The sequence below is a fragment of the Cervus elaphus genome, chromosome 2 (genome assembly GCF_910594005.1).
Source record: "Cervus elaphus chromosome 2, mCerEla1.1, whole genome shotgun sequence".
In the NCBI taxonomy this organism is placed as follows: Eukaryota; Metazoa; Chordata; class Mammalia; order Artiodactyla; family Cervidae; genus Cervus; species Cervus elaphus.
Window position 1 is genome coordinate 29,063,564 of NC_057816.1, and position 19,791 is coordinate 29,083,354.

At 38.5% G+C, this 19,791-nt stretch overlaps 1 non-coding gene across 1 annotated transcript; it reads right to left on the bottom strand.

Moving 5' to 3' along the window:
- Positions 1-2,450: 2,450 nt before the first annotated feature.
- On the bottom strand, positions 2,451-2,522 carry TRNAC-ACA. The gene has a single exon. It is a non-coding gene; the product is annotated as a tRNA-Cys (tRNA).
- Between the last annotated feature and the right edge of the window lie 17,269 nt (positions 2,523-19,791).

A 19,791-nucleotide genomic window follows, 5' to 3' on the forward strand; every position in this document is an offset into this window, starting at 1 on the left:
GACCCCATGGACTGTAGCCCACCAGGCTCCTCCATCCATGGGGTTTTTTCAGGCAAGAGTACTGGAGTGGGCTGCCATTTCCTTCTCCAGGGGATCTTCCTGACCCGGGATCTTCCTGACCCGGGATCCTGACCAGGGATCGAACCCAGGTCTCCCGCATTGTAGACAGATACTTTACCGTCTGAGCCACCAGGGAAGTCCCATTAAAAGTATAAGTTCTCTTAATTCCATCACTTTTTCAGACAAAATTAGCTTGACCTTCAGTTCTTTATTCAATTTATCAACATGGATTTGGGATAGAAAGTGCCTTAAAATTCATAACTCATGATCTATTTGGCTAGATACCACAAATGATCATATATGGAATGTTTACAGTTATCGCACCTTAGAGTGATGATTCCATTTATCCCTCACACAGATTTTACAAGATGTATACTACTATATCCATTATTTATTTGGAGAAAATGAGGCCCAATATTAGTTGGTAAATATGTGACTTGGCATTGGAGATAAGACCTACTTTCTGTCATTGACCTTACTTCTAATTACAAACCACTGTCTCTCTTCCTCTTTCTGCTTCTGCTTTCTCCCCTCCCTGACAGGATACTGACTTCTGTATTTCCATCTTTTTTAATCCATTCCTTTACAGGATTTTTTTTCTTTGTTTCTGTGTTAGGATATAAGAGTCAAAGGTGAAACAGATAGGAACCCTCCACTCAAGTAATTCACAGGCTCATTCTTTATTTAACCACATTCCATATGTGTAATTGGCATTTTCCAAATATTTTAAAATGAATCAATGAATGAAAAAAATGATCTTCTATGTAGTCTGAAGATATTCCCCATCCCTATTTTTAGATAAGCAGATACTAAAGTTATCTTAATATCTTTTGAATAATTTTTCCATATTTTACAAATCTATCAACTCACCTTTCACTCAGCACTAGCTTTCTTTTTTTCCTGTGAACCAATACCTTTATTTTAATTATAAAGATGATGCAGACACATTTTAGATTCTGTGAACTGGGTGTTTAGATAAGACTACGTTTCAGGTTGGGAAAATTTGAGAAGAATTTGGTGGGGAGAATTCACATTTGAATAAGTCTGTGTCTAATATTACAGTGCTTTTTGGAAATGACGGACAATGTAAAAATTAAAACTGTAAAATTCAAACATGACAACAATTCAACCAGATAAACCAGGAAAATACTTTTATTTTTCTGATGAATAACAGAGAATTAACATTTTTAAATTAATTTATTTATTTTAATTGGAGGCTAATTACTTTACAATATTGTAGTGATTTTTGCCATACATTGACATGAATCAGCCACAGGTGTACATGTGTCCCCCACTATCCTGAACCCCCCTCCCACCTCCCTCCCCACCCCATCCCTCTGGGTCGTCCCAGTGCACCAGCTTTGAGTGCCCTGTTTCATGCATGGAACTTGGACTGGTCGTCTATTTCACATATGGTAATATACATGTTTCAATGCTATTCTCTCAAATCATCCCACCCTCACCTTCTCCCATAGAGTCCAAAAATCTGTTATTTATATCTGTGTCTCTTTTGCTATCTCGAATATAGGGTCATCATTACCATCTTTCTAAGTTCCATATATATGTGTTAATATACTGTATTGGTGTTTTTCTTTCTGACTTATTTATTTCACTCTGTAATTTTGTCTAGAGAAAGAATTAGCATAGCTGAAAGAGGAGAGAAATGGTAGTAAATGCAGTTCATTCCCTGGTGGCTCAGATGGTAAAGAATCCATCTGCAATGCAGGAGATCTGGGTTTGATCCCTGGATTGGGAATATCTGCTGGAGGAGGGCACGGCAACCCACTCCAGTGTTCTTGCCTGGAGAATTCTCACGGACAGAGAAGCCTGGTGGCCTTTTCCATGGGGTCACGGTCAGACCCGACTGAGCGAGTGAACATAAGTAGTTTATTAGTTATTTGCCCAGAGGAATGGTTTGAAATTTTAAACATAAAAATTATAATAAACATTCTGTTTGAACCTCTGTGGTTTCTTTGAGATTATAAGTGTAAAAAGATAGCTGCTTAAACATGAACTAATTATATAATAGCTCATTGGAAAATGATGATTGATGATTCAGGTTGAGAGAAGACCACTGAAAATCCTGTATAAGGATGAATCTCTTCACAGAGCATGTGCGGGTCATACTTCAGACCCTCATTTTTCTTTCAGTTTGGTTTGGTTTTTGGCTCTTCAAATCATTAATATATTTACTATAATAATTATTTTTAATGTTCTGTTTATCTAAATGGACACTACTTATACCTTTCTAAGAGTTTTAATGTGAAGTTGCTCAGTGGTGTCGGACTCTTTGCGATCCCATGGACTGTAAGCCTACCAGGCTTCTCCATCCATGGAATTTTCCAGGCAAGAGTACTGGAGTGGGTTGCCATTTCCTTCTCCAGGGAATCTTCCCGACCCAGGGATCGAACCTGGGTCTCCTGCATTGTAGGCAGACACTTTACCGTCTGAGCCACCAGGGAAGCCCTGGTGCCAAATATTCATGTAAAAGTCACAGTAAACTCATAATCTTTTTTTCTTCCTTTCCCACTCCCTCCTTTCCTCCCATTCTCTCTGTTCCTTCCTCCATTCTTTCCTTTCTTTCTGTTTTTCTTGTTCTTTCTTTCCACATTTATGATAGCCTCAGCTCATCCAGTTTTAATAAACATTTTTTCCCCATTATTTTGAGATAAACAGGAAGTCTCACTAGAGATTTCCCAAAGGCCAAATTCCAGAGCAAGATTTGGGAAAATGAACTTTAAAAGCAGTGAGTCATATATGACTGCCAATGCATCCAGCAAAATAGCTGTTTATAAGTTTATATATTCATGGTTATTTGTATTATTTGATTTAAGAATAAAAAGACATACGAAGACATAACTATCTTAAAATCAAATCATTAAATATTTAATTGCCTGATTCATTTCTCAAGTATAACATGTCACGTAAAAAATTAAAAAAAACAAAAAACAAAACCAACAGCTCCCAAATCATTGCCTCTCAAATAGCATATAATAGTAACTATTGTGATTCGTAGACTGCAAATTCTGTGATGGGTGTTGTGATTAGTCCTCTGCCTCTCTAATCTTACTTGATTTTCTCACTTATTAAAATAACTATTGCTTTAGTTTTAAGAATGAAACTTTTCTAATTTTAAACTGAAATTTAGATTGGATTTACTATCAAGCTAAAGTATTAATCCATCACTGGATTTAGCTAAAAAACAAAAAAGAATGGATTTAACAGTAGCTTAAAATAAGGATTTCCTTTGTTACCATAGAAAGAGAAGTCTGGAAGCAGGCATTTGGGGACTACAAAGGTGGCTGCCAGTTTTTTAGTCACTCAGCCATGTCTGACTCTTTGTGACCCCATAGACTGTAACTCACCAGACTCCTCTGTCCATGGGATTTCCCAGGCAAGAATACTGGAGTGGGTTGCCATTTTCTTCTCCAGGGGATCTTCCCAAGGGCTCAGCAGTAAAGAATTTGTCACCTAAGGCAGGAGACACAGGTTCAATAGAATAGAATAGAGTGGTAGTGGTTTAGTCCCTAAGTCATGTCCAACTCTTGTGACCCCATAGACTGTAGCCCACCAGGCTCCTTTGTCTGTGGGATTCTCCAGGCAGGAATACTGGAGTGGGTTGCCATTTCCTTCTCCAGTAGATCTTCTCAACCTAGGAATCAAACCCAGGTTTCCTACACTGCAGGCAGTTTCTTTACTGACTAGCTATGAGGGAAGTCCATCCTAGAATAGAATAGATAGATACAGATATTCAATAGAATAGAATTCACTATTCCGTGAGTCTAATAATTGTCACAAATATTCACGTATCTATGAGTAGGGAATGGAACCGTTGGGGAAAGCGGTAGAAATATGACAGATCATAAAGGATATGTGAAGAACTTTTTTTTTTCCTAGTTTATTCTCCTGGAAATCTTATAAAATATTTCCTCTTTGTCAGACTGACCTTACTTGACCTAACTAGTTTTACAGTCAAAGAAGACATGTCAAGAATGAGAAAAATATGATCTCATAAGTGTAAGATACAATTTATTTTAGATTCTTGTGTGAAGGTTCAGGCCACTACAGCAATGTTGATTTATTACTATTGTCATTCCTAATTTTCATCAGGCATAGGAGCATATTTCTGGAGAACTATAGGAGCCAGGTTAATATAAATGCTCAAATTGCTCTGGCTTTAGCATTTGATTCCTTTGCCCTACGAGTCCATTGAGCCCTACATCATGGTGGTATTGAAATCATTACAGGATCCTTAGGGGCTATTTGTTGTTGTTGTTGTTTTCCCCCTTGGTCCTTGCTTATAAATAAAGCTACTTACATGTATTGATAAAGTATACTTTGTAGCAAATAAAAGTCATGTGGAATTAAGTTAGCTAAATACATCCTAACTAATGCAGATAAATATAATGCATTAGAAAGAAAATAATTTGTTTTTTAAGAAAATCAGCTGTATGTTAGGTATATGGCAGTTTAGAAAATCAACTTATAGTTTTTACTTAAAAAAAATTAGAAGATGGTGATTGTGCTCGATTCCAAAACTAGTTTATTTTTATTCTTAAAAAAAGCCCTAAGCCTGTGAAACCTCTTAAGCACATGTTAAAAAATTAGAAAGCTATTGGTGGTATTCATTTAAGCCAGTGATATGTTTAAGCAGCATTTGTCTCTCAGTCAATAGACTTATATTCTAACAGAGACAGATTCTAAGCTCTAAGTTCATATCTGCTCTACTCATGTATTAAATTCTCAGAAATTTTCTATAAAATACATTGCAAGGAAGGACGGGAGGCAAGACACATATGCTATTCCTCATAGTTATGTTTGTAAGACTTATAGATACATCAAATGGCATTTAAAAGAAGCAGAGGATAACTTAGTTGTTTCCATTTTATGTCTGTTTTATGATTTCAGCTGACCTATATCAATTATTGTTTAATCATGTTTGAATACAGCTTACCTATGCACACATGTTGAAATTATTTCTTCTTTTTTATTTAATTCAGCAAGGCTAGTCAACTTACTGAAATTAAATGTTAGGTTTTATTATATTTTGGTTCAGTTTAAGGACAACAGTATTTTTATCTTCTCAATTTGCCTCAAAATTTCTAGATAAGACAATTAGAAGCAAGACAACTATGCATTTGTTGCCCAATACTGGGAAGATTTATTTTCCCTACCTGTTAGCTGCCATATCAAATAAATAGGCTGAGAGCTTATTCATGATAAATGCACTCTGTTTAATGCAATGAGACAGTCTCTTAATTTGAGTACCTAGCATAGTATCAGCTAAATCTCTTCTGCTAATTTAATTAGCAAGAGCTCAATATTAATTATTTTGCATTTAAACATTGGAGTCTCACAGATGAAAAATATATATAATCCTTTTTCAAAATGAAAAAGGTCCAGTAATAAAACAATTTGCATGGTTTTTAAGAGTGTGTAAAATTGTTAAATAGCTAATGAATTATTCAACAGTGTACATTCTTTGAAGATGTACAGATTTTAATAAGCCTCTTTAATTTGACTTTCATATCATCTTACATGATTTTATTCCAAGTTGTTTTTATTGAATAATGTTTATTACAAAGAAATATTCATCAGTTTACCATATTTTGCAAATGAAAAAAGTTGAAATATTTGTCTGTCAGGAATTCTTAGGGTAGATTTGTTCTAAAAGTCCTTCTATTGGTAAAGATTTTTTAAATTAATCCATTTTACTGCCCTCTATAAGCAAGACATAAGTGGAATCTTCTCATTTTCATTGTGTTTTAATCCAGAAGCTACATGTCAAACAATTATATAGAGTCCGATTTTAAATATATGTCAACACTCTAAGCTATTCTAGTATGCCTCAGTTTTGAACTCCTAGCTTAGACAAAGCTCACTAAGAGAGAATTCTGGGTATATAGAATCTTGCATCATCAAAAAGTTTTCAGAACAGAAAGCATATTTTATTTCCTTTCCCAGCAAAGTGACATTGGGATGTATTTGGATGGTTCTAGCCATTCAATGCCAAGAAGAAAGATTTTTTGTTTTGTTTTTAATTTTGCTTGGAGAAAAATGAAAAAAAACAGCCTCAAAACTGGTATATGAAGAAGACTGAGGACCGAAGAATTGATGCTTTTCAACTGTGGTATTGGAGAAGACTCTTCAGAGTCCCTTGGACTGCAAGGGATCAAACCAGTTAATCCTAAAGGAAATCAGTCCCAAATATTCATTGGAAGGACTGATGCTGAAGCTGAAACTCCAATCCTTTGGCCATTTGATGTGAAGAGATGACTCACTGGAAAAGACCCTGATGCTGGGAAGGACTGAAGGCAAAAGAAGAATGGAACAACAGAGGGTGAGCTAGTTAACTAGGATGGCATCACTGATTCAATGGACCTGCGTTTGAGCAATCTCTGAGAGATAGTGAAGGACAGGGAAGCCTGTTGTGCTGCAGTTCATGGGGTTGCAAAGAATCAGACATGACTGGGCGACTGAACAAAAACAACAATGCTATAACAATCCTACTTATTTTAATTTTGGAATTCAGTTTCTTGCAGTAGTTTATGGTCCCTATTAGAAATACTGGGGCCTCCCAGGTGGTGCTAGTGATAAAGAACCTGCGTGCCAATGCAGGAGACATAAGAGACTCAAGTTCGATCCCTGGGTCAGAAAGATTCCCTGGAGGATGGTATGGCAACCCACTCCAGTATTCTTGCCTGGAGAATCCCATGGACAGAGGGGCCTGGTGGGCTACAGTCCACAAAGTCACACAGAGTCAGACACGATTGAGTGACTAGGCACAGCACACACACACACACACACACACACACACACACACACACACACAGAGTCCATGGCGTTGCAAAGAGTCAGACACGACTGAAGCAACTTATCATGGATGCACGCATTAGCAATACTAACTCATTTTGTATAATGAGACGATTTATTATATAAGGGCCAGCCACATGAAGCAATGTTATGAAATTATGAGGCAGCAGGTAACAGATTGATAACCCCTGGGTTTAGTGTTTTGATTCTGACTCTGCTGCTATAGTAAGGCATACAATATAAATTTTTGTAAATATCATAAACATTTATTAGTCAATTTATAAGACTAAGCATATAAGGACCATCTATTGTTTCAATCATGAGGAAGTGGAAAAGGAATATTTGTAGCTAGCCCAAATTCCTCCCATAGATTTATGGTTGACAGGTTGTGAGGGCGTGAGAGCCTTTGAGAAGGCTGACCGACCATATATGGCCATTTCTCTGATTTGATCAAGGGGGCCCAGGAAAATAATGGCCTGAAAAAGAGCACCCACCACTGTGCTTTCATGGAATCCACTGTGGTCACCTCTAAGTCATCATCCATCCTTGGTTACTAGCCTTATTCTACAATTGGCAGAATAAAATAAAAGTGAATCTCCTTAAAAGATACTCACTGTATCTAGATTATGGTGGCGCTAGTGGTAAAGAACCTGCCTGCCAACGCAGGAGACATAAGAGACACGGGTTCAATCCCTGGGTCAGCAGGTCTCCTGGGTCAGCAGGTCTCCTGGATGAGGGCATGGCAATCCACCCCAGTATTCTTGCCTGCAGAATCCCAAGCATAGAGGAGTCTGGTGGTCTATGGTCCATGGGCATCAGAGTCAGACAGGACTGAAGCAACTATGCACAGGGATAAGATATTACTATGTCAATTCAAAATTAAAACAAACACATAATCAAACAAGCTGAAATTTCTTAGCTAATTGTTAAGAAATGGTTTACTCTTTCCCCTTATTCTCTGCTCAGCATGAGCTCAGTTATTTTTATTTTTATTTTTTAAATACAGTGGTTTGGATCCATATTAGAGGGGTTCTATTAAGAGAGACAGTACATCATTTGATGAGGGTCCAGACACTGGAGTCGAATACTCAAACACTTTGTTTGAATCTTTAGCTCTATCCTTGACTCGAAGACTGGAAAGTAACTTAACTTTATCATGTTTTCATCCCTCTGATGAAAAAAATAATAGTATCCAATATGTATATATGTATATATACTATATATATGGTATATGTGTATTTTTATAGAAAATTTAGAATAGCAGATTTTACATGGAAAGGACCGTGAATTAGTCTTGTAAGCATCTTTGTCCTGGATCCATCCTTATGACTCATTCTTAAATACCATTAAACTTCTTTCCTTTGCAGATGCACTGTTATGAGAACATGTATCTTAATTTCATCCCTTATTTTCACTTTCTTTCAATTTTATTCATGTGCAATGTGACCTACCTTAACCATGCCCTTATCTTTATTTCCAGCGCCACGACAGATCACTCCAGTCTGCTAGCTGAAATTCTGGTGTAATAACCGTATGCCTTTCAGTACTTGAAATATATATAAGCTGCTCTTTCTATTTAATCCCTAAGCCTTGTGCCAAAATTGATATGCGTTTATTATTGTTCACCTGGAAAGAAAACCACTAGTCTCTATCCATTCTGTAATTATACCTCTGATATGTTGCTCTCTAGGTAGTTAAAGGTGAATAAATATCTTAATTTCTCTTGATCAAGCAGAGAGTCCACAGTAACCCGTGCTGTGTTTTGCAGCAGCAGCTTTTTCACAGTTGTTTAGGTTTTGTAATTGGAGTTACTAAACTCAGACTACCTCCATATTAGGAAATAAATTGTGCCCTGATATTTTGAGCTCCTTGATAAATGGGCAGTGGTAATAGAAGAGTCCTTAGCACTTAGCCTATTGACTGACCATATTCGGCACTTAATATTTATTGAGTGATGCGTCATAGGTAAATGATGTGGCAAAACTGTAGAATACAAAACATACTGATCTGAAAAGGAGTTAGATGAAGAGGTTAAAATGCTATTCATTTTTAACAATTATTTTAGGAAGACTTCCCGGTTTTTTAAAACATTATTTAAATCATTGTATTTATTTTACTGTTTATTTTGGCTGTGCTGGGTCTTTGTTGCTGTGCCAGCTTTTCTCTAGTTGCATTGAGCCAGGGCTACATTCTAGCTGTGGTGCTCAGGCCTGTCTTTGCTGTGGTTTCTTGTGTTGCAGAGCAAAGGCTCTAGGGCGCATGGGCTTCGGGAGTTATAGTGCATGGACTCAGTGGTTGCAGCTCCCAGACTCTAGAGCACAGGTTCAAGAGTTGTGGAGCAAGGGCTTATTCATTCTGCGGCATGTGGGATCTTCCCAGATCAGGGATCGAACCAGTATCTTATCGACTGGAGGATTCCTTACCACTGAGCCCCGAGGGAAGCCCAAATACTACTTTGATGCTTCTCTTTGGTTTATAGGCACACTATAGTCTGGAAAACAAAAGTTACAGCAGCTGGCTTTTTCCTTCATGGGAATTCATTGTTTAGATTCATTCAGTTCAGTTCAGTTCAGTCGCTCAGTCATGTCCGACTCTTTGTGACCCCATGGACCGCAGCACGTCAGGCCTCCCTGTCCATCACCAACTCCCAGAGCTTACTCAAACTCATGTCCATTGAGTCTGTGATGCCATCTAACTATCTCATCCTCTGCCATCCCCTTCTCCTCCTGCCTTCAGTCTTTCCCAGCAACAGGATCTTTTCCAATGAGTCAGTTCTTTATATCAAGTGGCCAAAGTATTGGAGCTTCAGCATTAGTCCTTCCAATGAATAGTCAGGATTGATTTCCTTTAGGATTGACTGGTTGGATCTCCTTGCAGTCCAAGGGACTCTCAAGAGTCTTCTCCAACACCACAGTTCAAAAGCATCAATTCTTCGGTGCTCAGCTTTTTTTATAGTCCAACTCTCACATCCATACACGACCACTGGAAAAACCATAGCCTTGACTAGATGGACCTTTGTTGACAAAGTAATGTCTCTCTGCTTTTTAATATGCTGTCTAGGTCCATCATAACTTTCCTTCCAAGGAGTAAGTGTCTTTTAATTTCATGGCTGCAATCACCATCTGCAGTGATTTTGGAGCCCCCCAAAATAAAGTCAGTCACTGTTTCCATTGTTTTCCCATCTATTTGCCATGAAGTGATGGGACCAGATGCCATGATCTTAGTTTTCTGAATGTTGAGCTTTAAGCCAACTTTTTCACTCTCCTCTTTCACTTTCATTAAGAGACTCTTTAGTTCTTCTTCACTTTCTGCCATAAGGGTGGTGTCATCTGCATAGCTGAGGTTATTGCTGTTTCTCCCAGCAATCTTGATTCCAGCTTGTGCTTCATCCAGCCCAGCATTTCTCATGATGTATTCTGCATATAAGCATATAAGCAGGGTGACAATATACAGCCTTGACGTACTCCTTTTCCTATTTAGGTTCATTAAAGTGTCTAAAACTCACTCATGACACAGAAACACAACTGTCAAAAAACATACTGAAAAAGGTATGAAGCTTGCTGAATTTTGTAAACACGAGAAGAAAATGTCACTATTTAGTGTCCCATGGACACTAACCAAGGTCAAAAATCAGTCTCTTATGAATGCTCTACTATACACTTTTCTCCATAAATCCTGAGCTGCTTTGATTACTTCTTATCAAATAAATGCTTCAGTTATCATCAAAATCTCAAGGAGCTATGAATGCAATAAAATATTTCCTTTTGGAAAAATTATTTTATTTTTTGATAAAAGGAATTCCAGATCTTGCAGGGCTTTGAAAAATATCATAAGGATTATCGAAATGAGGCAGATTTTTCTGATACATGTTTTCAAGGCAATTGAAGATACTCTTGAAAAGAGCATTTCTTAATCAAATAATTTCAGAAACACTGTAGGCCAAGCCCCTACTTTGGGGGTTAAGAGTGAAGTTATACATAATGAAGTATCTGAGAAGAGTTTTAATAAAGAAATGTGTACAAGATGAATTTGCCAAATGATTCTCAAACTTATTGGACCTCAGAACTCCCTTTATTCTTCTCCTCCTGTTTGCAGCTTTGGGTACCACTGTTATTTTGAGACTCTTTTTGCATTAGGCTGAACTTACATCAATTCTGTGAAGCTCAAATGTTGAGAAAATATATTTTACTTTTTCATAATATCCACAGAGAATTCTAGAGTAAACAGTTAGATTCTAGAATGATCTCTAGCATTACCATTAGGAATGATAATGGCTGGCTCCTACATGAAATGTCTGGCTGGCTCCAGCATGAAATGTCAAGAGATGTCTTTCATCAGCAGCATTATTATTATTTAATTATGCTCCTCTGTATGAAGAGTGCTGTCACTTAAATATCCTCCCTGTGTAGTCTGATAATGAATCATCACAAGAAGAGTGCAATCGTGATTAGAGACGTGGAAAACAAGAATACATGAGACTCTTTGTTTTCTCTTTGGATCATCTCTTAACTTTTATGCCTTGAAAGACAGTAGAAACACCCCAGTGAGTGCTCTCCTTGAAAAAACAAAAGCTATTTAAAATAATCTATACTTTCAGTGAAACTGCATTTGATTGGGTCTATCCAAATTCTATTGTTGCAGGAAGGGGTACCACTTCTAGGGCCCAAGAGCGGCTTTTGTCTAATGCTCAGAAATGAATTGTCTGAGGAGAAACACACGTTGACAGCAAGAGACTTTATCGGGAAGGGGAGCCTTGGAGGAGACCCGTGGGATAAGGGGACCCAGGAGAACTGCTCTGCCACACGGCTCACAGTGTCAGGTTTTAAGGCGATGGTGTTGGTTTCCAGGCTGTCTCTGGGCAATCATTCTGACTCAGGGTCCTTCCTGGTGGTGCGTGCATCCCTCAGCCAAGATGGATTCCAGCAAAAAGGATTCTGGGAGGTTGGTAGGACATATGGGCTAAAGTCTCCTCTCTCCTTTTGATTTTTCCCGAAATCTTCTGGATGGTGGTATCTTGGTAGTTCCTTGTTCCTTACCAGGACTTTCTGTTGTAAGATAACCCATGCAAGTGGTTACTCTGGCCTGGCCAGGGGAGGCAGTTTTAGTCAGTGGAACCCTGACACTAATCAGCTAGAATCCAAGACTGAGGGTTACTTGTGAGTCAACAGCCAGTGTCAGGCCAACTTAATTGCTGCTGCTGTGAGCTTCTTGAGTCATCATTTTAAGCCTCACTGTTTCACTTAAACAGAGCCAATTTATCTAACTTACTTTAAAACTTTACCTTCTTTCTAATATTCATGTTGTATCCACCACCTTCTTTTCTGTTCAGATGGGATATATCCTGCTCCTTTCAAATTGAGAAATAACATGAAACTTCTGGTTTTGTGTGTTCCTTGGTCTCCACTGAAAAGGACTTTCTTAAGGGACATGGAGAAAACATTTTTGAATAACATATTCAATGATCAAATAAAACTATGGAGAGGAAAAGTTGCTAAGGTGCCTCCTGTTCTTCTGACTGTCAAATGGACCCATCTCAGCCCATTTTTCTCTTGTTCACAAAGGGAAGGTAAAACTTTGAAATTTTATTCTAGAATAATATTGTTAAAGTTTAATATTAGATGGTTCTAAAGATAAGAATAAATTTCAATGGCTGAAGACAAAAACTAGCCATTTGTGATAGTCACGATAAAGGGAAGAAAAAGGAACTGGCAGCACAAAAGGTTCAAAATGCAAGTTCTTTTATTTGTGAACAATTCTTTCTCTTTTATTTTTTTCCACTAGGAATAGTTCTGTTGCCAGTTAGGATACATAAGGAGAGAAAAAAGCTTTGTTCCAATGGTAACCCAAAAACCAGACAAAATAAAGAAAAATCGTACTTTTCTAAGAAGGTACAGCAGAATGGTGGATTTAAGAAGCAAAACAAACTGAATTCCATAGAGAAACAAACCCTTCAGAGAGGAGGAGGGTAGCTTCCACGCTCAACTGAGGGGTCATTGCTAGGTTTGAATGAAGAGTGTGCTACTAGGACTGAGAACAGGGTGGGCCAGTGGAGTGGACTGTAGGTTGGAAGAACCCCAACTCAGCAATTATACCTCTCCACCCCTCTCACCATTGAGTTTAAAAGAAACCTGGTACAGAAGACTGCTAAGTAAAGAGAAGTCACCTAGTCTTGGGCATTCTCCAAATAACTAGATTCAAGAACTTGGTGGAATCAAAACCACTGATGAAGCAAACTGATCTGAAACTTCAGTCAAGTCTTCCAGCTCAAATGCATACAATCATAGAATGCTAACAGAACAGAGCCAACATCAGAATAGAGTCAAGAACTAGATCCATACTTATATAACCCACTGGTTTCAACAAGAGTGTCAATGCGATTCAAAGGGGAAAGAAAATCTTCTTGAAAAAATGATGGAACAATTTGATATCCATATGGAAAAAAAATGAACTGACCTCTCTCATACACCAAACACAAAAATGAATTTGAGATAGAGTATACCCTTAGTGGAAAAATTAAAATGATATAACTTCTTAAAAGAAAGGTGACATAGCATTCTGTGTCTAACTCAGCATCCCTTATTGATGTCACACTTGCCTGAGTCAGATACTGCAACCACGTCCCTACCAGCTTTAGCCTCACCTTTCTCCAGGGAGAACACTCAGGAGACCAGAATTATCACCTTGAGGCTCTTGAAAATCAGGAGAGAAGAAACATTTGTGTTATTCCACGATGTGGCTCTGGAGCTCACCCAGGAAGTGCCGCAGCTGTAAAGCCATGCTCAGAGGACCCTATACATACACGTGATGCTGCAAAACTACAGCAAACTGGCTCTCCTTGGGAATTCCATTTTCCAAACCAACACTTGTCATTCTGCTAGAGCATGGAGAAGAGTCCTAGAGAGAGGAGACAGGACATCGGCGCAGCCCCTGTCCCACTGAAGTAAGGGCAGAAACTTCACCTTGTGCCTCTTCCACTCTGGACTTCTGTAGTCAGCAGTTGCATTGACATGTGCTGCAGGATCATGACCTTCCAATCTGCCCAGGTTTGTTTTTTCTAGAACTTTCCAAACAGCACGTTTCTGTTCAGCAAATCAGCAGCAGCAGCCACAATCATTCTATTATGAAAGCTACTGCTGTGAATGAAAGGTGAAGATGGAGGGGGCTCCGAATCCTTGTTTAGGAGGACAAGGAAGAAAAATACTTCAAGATTTTTCTCCAGCCCACCTGAAGAACAGCTGTTAATCTTGAGGGAAGGCAAGACAGTGATGGAAATACAGTTCCTCTCATTTGAGAAGCCAAACCTTTTAGAAACAGACAAAGCATTAAAGTGGGTAGAAACCTCAGGATTTGATATAGCCAATTGTGGAAACAAATCAACCCTCTTTGGTCATCAGAGGACCCACTCAGGAGGAAAGTCGTACTTTTGCCATGAGTGTGGCCCAAGTTTTAGCTATAAATCAGCTGTCATTATACACATGAGATCACACATGGGGGAGAAGCTTTACCTCTGCACAAAGTGTGGGCAAGCTTTTAGCCAGAAGTCAAACCTAGCCACACATGATAGTGAACTCTGGGCAGAGGTCCTTTACATGTGATGAATGTGGGCAAGCTTTAGCCAGAAGTCATCCCTCATCAGGGTTTCCCTGATGGCTCAGCAGTAGAAAACACGCCTGCCTATGCAGTAGATGAAGGAGACATGGGTTCCATGCCTGGGTCAGGAAGATCCCCTGGAGGAGGGAATGGCAACCCACTCCATTATTCTTGCCTGGAGAATCCCATGGACAAAGGAACCTGGCAGGGTACAGTCCACGGTGTCTCAAAAGAGTTGAACACAACTGGGGGACTAAACAACAACAATTGCATCTCTCATCAGACACCTTTGAACACACTCAGGGAGAAGTTCTTTGTGTGCCAGCAGTGTGGGTGAGTCTTCAGGGACAAGTCAAACCTTATCACATATCAGAGGACCCCCTTGCGAGAGAAGCCTTCTATCTACAGGGACTGTGGGAGACTTTTTAGAAATAAATCCACTCTCAGCAAGCACCCTTGCTGAGACTTCCCTTGTGGATCAGCTGGTAAAGAATCTGCCTGCAATGCAGGAGATCTGGGTTCGATCCCTGGGTTGGGAAGATCCCTTGGAAAAGGGAAAAGCTACCCACTCCATTATTCTAACCTGGAGAAGTCCATGGACTGTATAGCCCATGGGGTCACAACGAGTCGACACGACTGAGCGACTTTCATTTTCACTTCAGCAAGCACTAGAGGATTAATTCAGGGGAGAATCCTCACTTGTGCAATGAATGTGGCCAGATCTTTAATTAGAAGTCAGACCTGGTTAAATACAAGAGGACACACTTAGGAGAGATTTTTGTGTGCCCAGAGTATGGGCAAGGCTTCAGGGATAAGTCAAACCTTACCTTACACCAGAAGGCACACTCAGGGGAGAACCTCTATGTGTGTGTGGAGTGTGGATGAGGTTTAGGGCTAAGTCAGCTCTCATTACACACCAGAGGACATGCTCGGGAGAGAAGTCTTAGGAGTGCAGGAAAAATAGGTGAGGGTTTAGGCATAAGTCTATTTTCTTTTTCTTTTTTTTTTCTTTTTATTTATTTATTTATTTTTATAAGCCTATTTTCATTGCTCATCGAAGGACACATTCAGGAGGGAAGACTTTTGTGTGCAGAGAATGTGGTCAAGGCTCGAGGACACACTCTGGGGAAAAGGCTTATGTTGGCACTGCGTGTGGACAAGTTTTAGTGAGAAAGAGAATCTAGTCAGACACAAGCTAGCCCACCCCAGGGGGAAGCAGGGAGTAGATACAGGGAATGTGGACAAGGCTCTGACCAGAAGGCAGCCCTCACAAGACATCAGAGAACACACTTGGGGGAAAGCTCAGTTGTATTCGACTCTTCGCGAGCTCATGGACTGTAGCCTGACAGGCTTCTATGTCTCTGGGATTCTCCAGGCAAGCATACTGGAGTGCATTGCCATTTCCTTCTCCAGGGGATCTTCCCAACCCAGGGATCGAACCCAGGTCTCCCACATTGCAGGCAGATTAGTTACCACCTAAGCCACCAAGGAAGCCCACACTTGAGGAAGGAGCCTTATATTTGCAGTAAATGGGAGGGAGATGCCAGGTAGAAGTCACTCCTCATTAGACGTGAGAAGACTCATTTGTAGAGAAATGTTATGGCCAGGGAGTGCAGACAAGGCGTTAGCAATAAATTACACCTCATCAAGCAAGAAAAATCAACGTTAGGGGAAATCTTAAGTAGGTAAGGGGTGGACTTTAGAGATATGAACTCTCACCAGAAGACAGGAGAAGACCTGTATGTATAAATAAAGCAGTGGTTCTCAGCTAGAAGCGTTTTTACATAACTAGGTGACACTGGTGATGTCTAGAGATATTTTTTGATTGGCACAACTAGGAGATTGCTACAGGAACTTAGTGGCTAGAAGCCAAGCATGCTGCTAAGCATTTTATAATGCAGAGGACAACTCTCCGCCACAAAGAATGACCCGACCCTAGAAGACTTGGACTCTATCTAAGGCTAGCTCTGGCTTCAGCCCACCACCGGCCTGCATTGTCTTGGCAGAAGATTTCTTACACTGTGCAGCAGCTTGGAGCCTTCCTCCCAGTCTCCCTCCTTCCCCAGATCTGAGGCCTCTCTCTGTTTTTTGTCCCTTTTCCATTTGTTCTCAAATATAGTTTCTCCAAAAGTCTCTTGCACATCTAATCCTATCTGTTATCTCAGAAAACTCCAACTAACACAATTACAAAGAAAAGAATGGTAATTTTATAGGTAATTTTGGTCTATGTCACCTTAACAAAGTTAACCACTAATATCAGGACAGATTGACATCATTGTCCTCCTACTGGGATTCATTGGAAGGGACACTATGGTGTTTTTTTTTTTTTTTTTTAATATTCCTGTCATAGAATGTGTAACCCAAATATTGTCATAAGAATTAGACAAACAAGACAACATTGTAAGTCAACTATACCTCAATAAAAATGTTTGTTTTTTAAAAATTCCAAATAAAAGTAAATTAGATAAACATAAATTTATATCAATAGATAAACATAAAAATATTCTATGACACTGTGGGTGTGTACATGCATGCTCAGTCATGTCCAACTTTTTTTGCAACGCCATGGACTGTAGCCCCACCAGGGTCCTCTGTCCATATGGGATTTCCCAGGCAAGAGTACTGAAGTGGGTTGCCATTTTCTTGTCCAGGGGATCTTCCCAACCCAGGGATTGAACCCATATCTTTGACTTGGCTGGCAGATTCTTTACCACTGAGCCACCTGGGATTGCCCTGAAAAAATATCAAGGTCAGGAAAGACAAAGAAAGGTTCACAAACTGTTTTATGTTATAAGAGACTGCAGAGACATAAACACTAAACACAATGCTTCATATATGATTGGATCCTGGAGAGAAAAAATATAGTTACAAAAGACTATGGATTAGGGAGTAGTGTTTAATCAATATTGCATCAATGATAAATGCAATGTAAGGTGGTCATGGAAGTCATGCCCTCAGTCTGGAAATGCACACGTGAGTTTTTAAGGATAAAGGGGCACAGTGACTCCAGCATATTGACAAACTGCTCAGAAAAAAATGGTCTCAAAGTGCTTATGGAAAATAAAATGTATATAAAATATAAATACATTTACTAGTAAGAAGGGAGAAGAGAGAGAGAGAACAGATGCAACAAATGTAAATCACTGGGAAATCCAAGTAAACGATATTTGATTATGCCTTCTACTTTCATTGGCTTCCCTGATGGCTCAGATGATAAAGAATCTGTCTGCAATGAGGGAGATACAGGTTTGATCCCTGGGCCTAGAAATCTCCTGGAGAAGGAAATGGCAACCCACTTCAGTATTTTGCCTAAAGGATTCTAAGGACAGAGGAGCCTGGTGGGCTACAGAACATAGAATCACAAAGAACTGGACACGACTGAATGACTAACACTTTCTTTTCTTTTCTACTTTTCTTACAATTTTCCCCTAAGTTTTATATTACATCAAAATAAAAATATTAGCACAAAATAAAAAAGAAAGAAGGAAGAGTAAGAAAGATAGGAAGGAAGGTAGGAAGCAAGGAAGGAAGCTCCTGGGGTATTGTGTTGGTTGGTAGTTGGAGTACTAATTACAGTTAAAATTAAACTTGTAGCACAGCCCAGAATAACTCAACTCTTACAGAAATTAGAAGGATTAGCTCATACCCTATAAAGGAAAAGGGCTTGCATTCTCTTAAAATATCAATATATTAGTCTCTAAGAGTTCTTTAAAATACAGTGTTCTAAATATAATGAAAAATTAACAGATACAGAATAAAGTAGAAAAATGTAACCTTACTGAAAAGAAAATAATAGAAGTAGGCCAATAGATCACCCAGTTACTGGAAATGGCAGCAAGGGCTTTAAATCAATTATTATAACTATTTCAAAGAGTTTAGGGGGTTATTTCAAAAATATCCTTTCATAAAGAATATTTCAAAAGGAGAATCAGAACTTCAAGAAAAGGACCATATATGAATACTAATATTAAAATATTCAATATCTGAAGATTTTCTCCAGATCTGCCAAAGCAGTAAAATTAACTGCCATTTTTCTTCCATTTCTTCCTGAAATAACTTTCATGGAGATGCAAATGAGTGATTTAAATGAACCCAGAAATAACATTAGAAGGGAGTCATTGCTTTGAAAGTTATTCATCACCTCATTCTTTAGAACTGGGAAAACTAGTCACTAAACCCTGATCCAGTCAACCGCGTGATGAAGATGCACTAAATTTAATTTTTTTTCTCATATTTTGGACTCTAAATAAAAATGACACTACTTATCTCAACTCTGCCACTTGCTTCCGAAACAGATGTGCTTCAGTTATTCTTGTTTAGAAATGATTTTATTTCCAAATTTAAAACAAGATACTTGCTTTCTCTTAAGACACCTGCCTAAACAGTTTTCTTTTCAAAATATTTAATAAAAATCTTACATCATCTTTTAGCTTGAATTTTAAAGAACTTACATCATATTCTAACTGGAGCAGAAATGCTCTTTTACTTTCTTTTCCTGTCTCTATTTGTCTCTGTATTTGTCTGTTTTTCTCTCTCTAATGTATGTAAACCAACCATGTCTCCTAACTTAGTAAATATCACATCATAGCTTTTGCAACTTCAATTTTGAAGGAGCAATAAACAGTATAAATTTTCATGGTTGACCCATTTTCATTAATCAATATTCCCATATTAAGTTAGGTAGAAAACATTAAAGTAGATAGATGTGATCCACTTATTGTTGGGATTAAAATGAGTGAAATTGCCAGGGAATTATTAGTATTTATTATAGAAAATGACCCTGTAATAAGTATAACATAATCAAGATGTTCTGAGTAACTATGATTCATGTTCCTTTTTTAGCTTTCTTTGACATCAGAGAATAATCTGAATCAATCTCAGTTCACTGTGTTAGTGTAAAACAAATACCATTATTGGTTCAGGGTTTTGCAAATTTATTTTTTCACCTTTTGAAAGTGTGAGCTTATATGACTTTATTTTTTTGTATATGTCAAATAAAACTTTTGAAACAAAGGATCTTACTTTTGATCACACAAACACACACATATGCACCCCAAGACCTACAAGTTCATGTAAGATTCTTTTTGAGAATACTTTCCTTGGAAAAGTTTGACACTAAATGAGCAGCAAAGACAAAAGGACTCATTCTTATAGGCTTTATATAATAATTCAACATGTGCGATCTTGGATCACTCTATGACCTCTGCTCAAGTTCAGACATACTGTCTTAGGAATCTAACACTTGGAATTAAAATCAAAATATGAGAGGAGTGAGACATAAGTGGTGCTAACCTGGAATAGTGCATGTGAGACTGGGTAGTAAGTTTG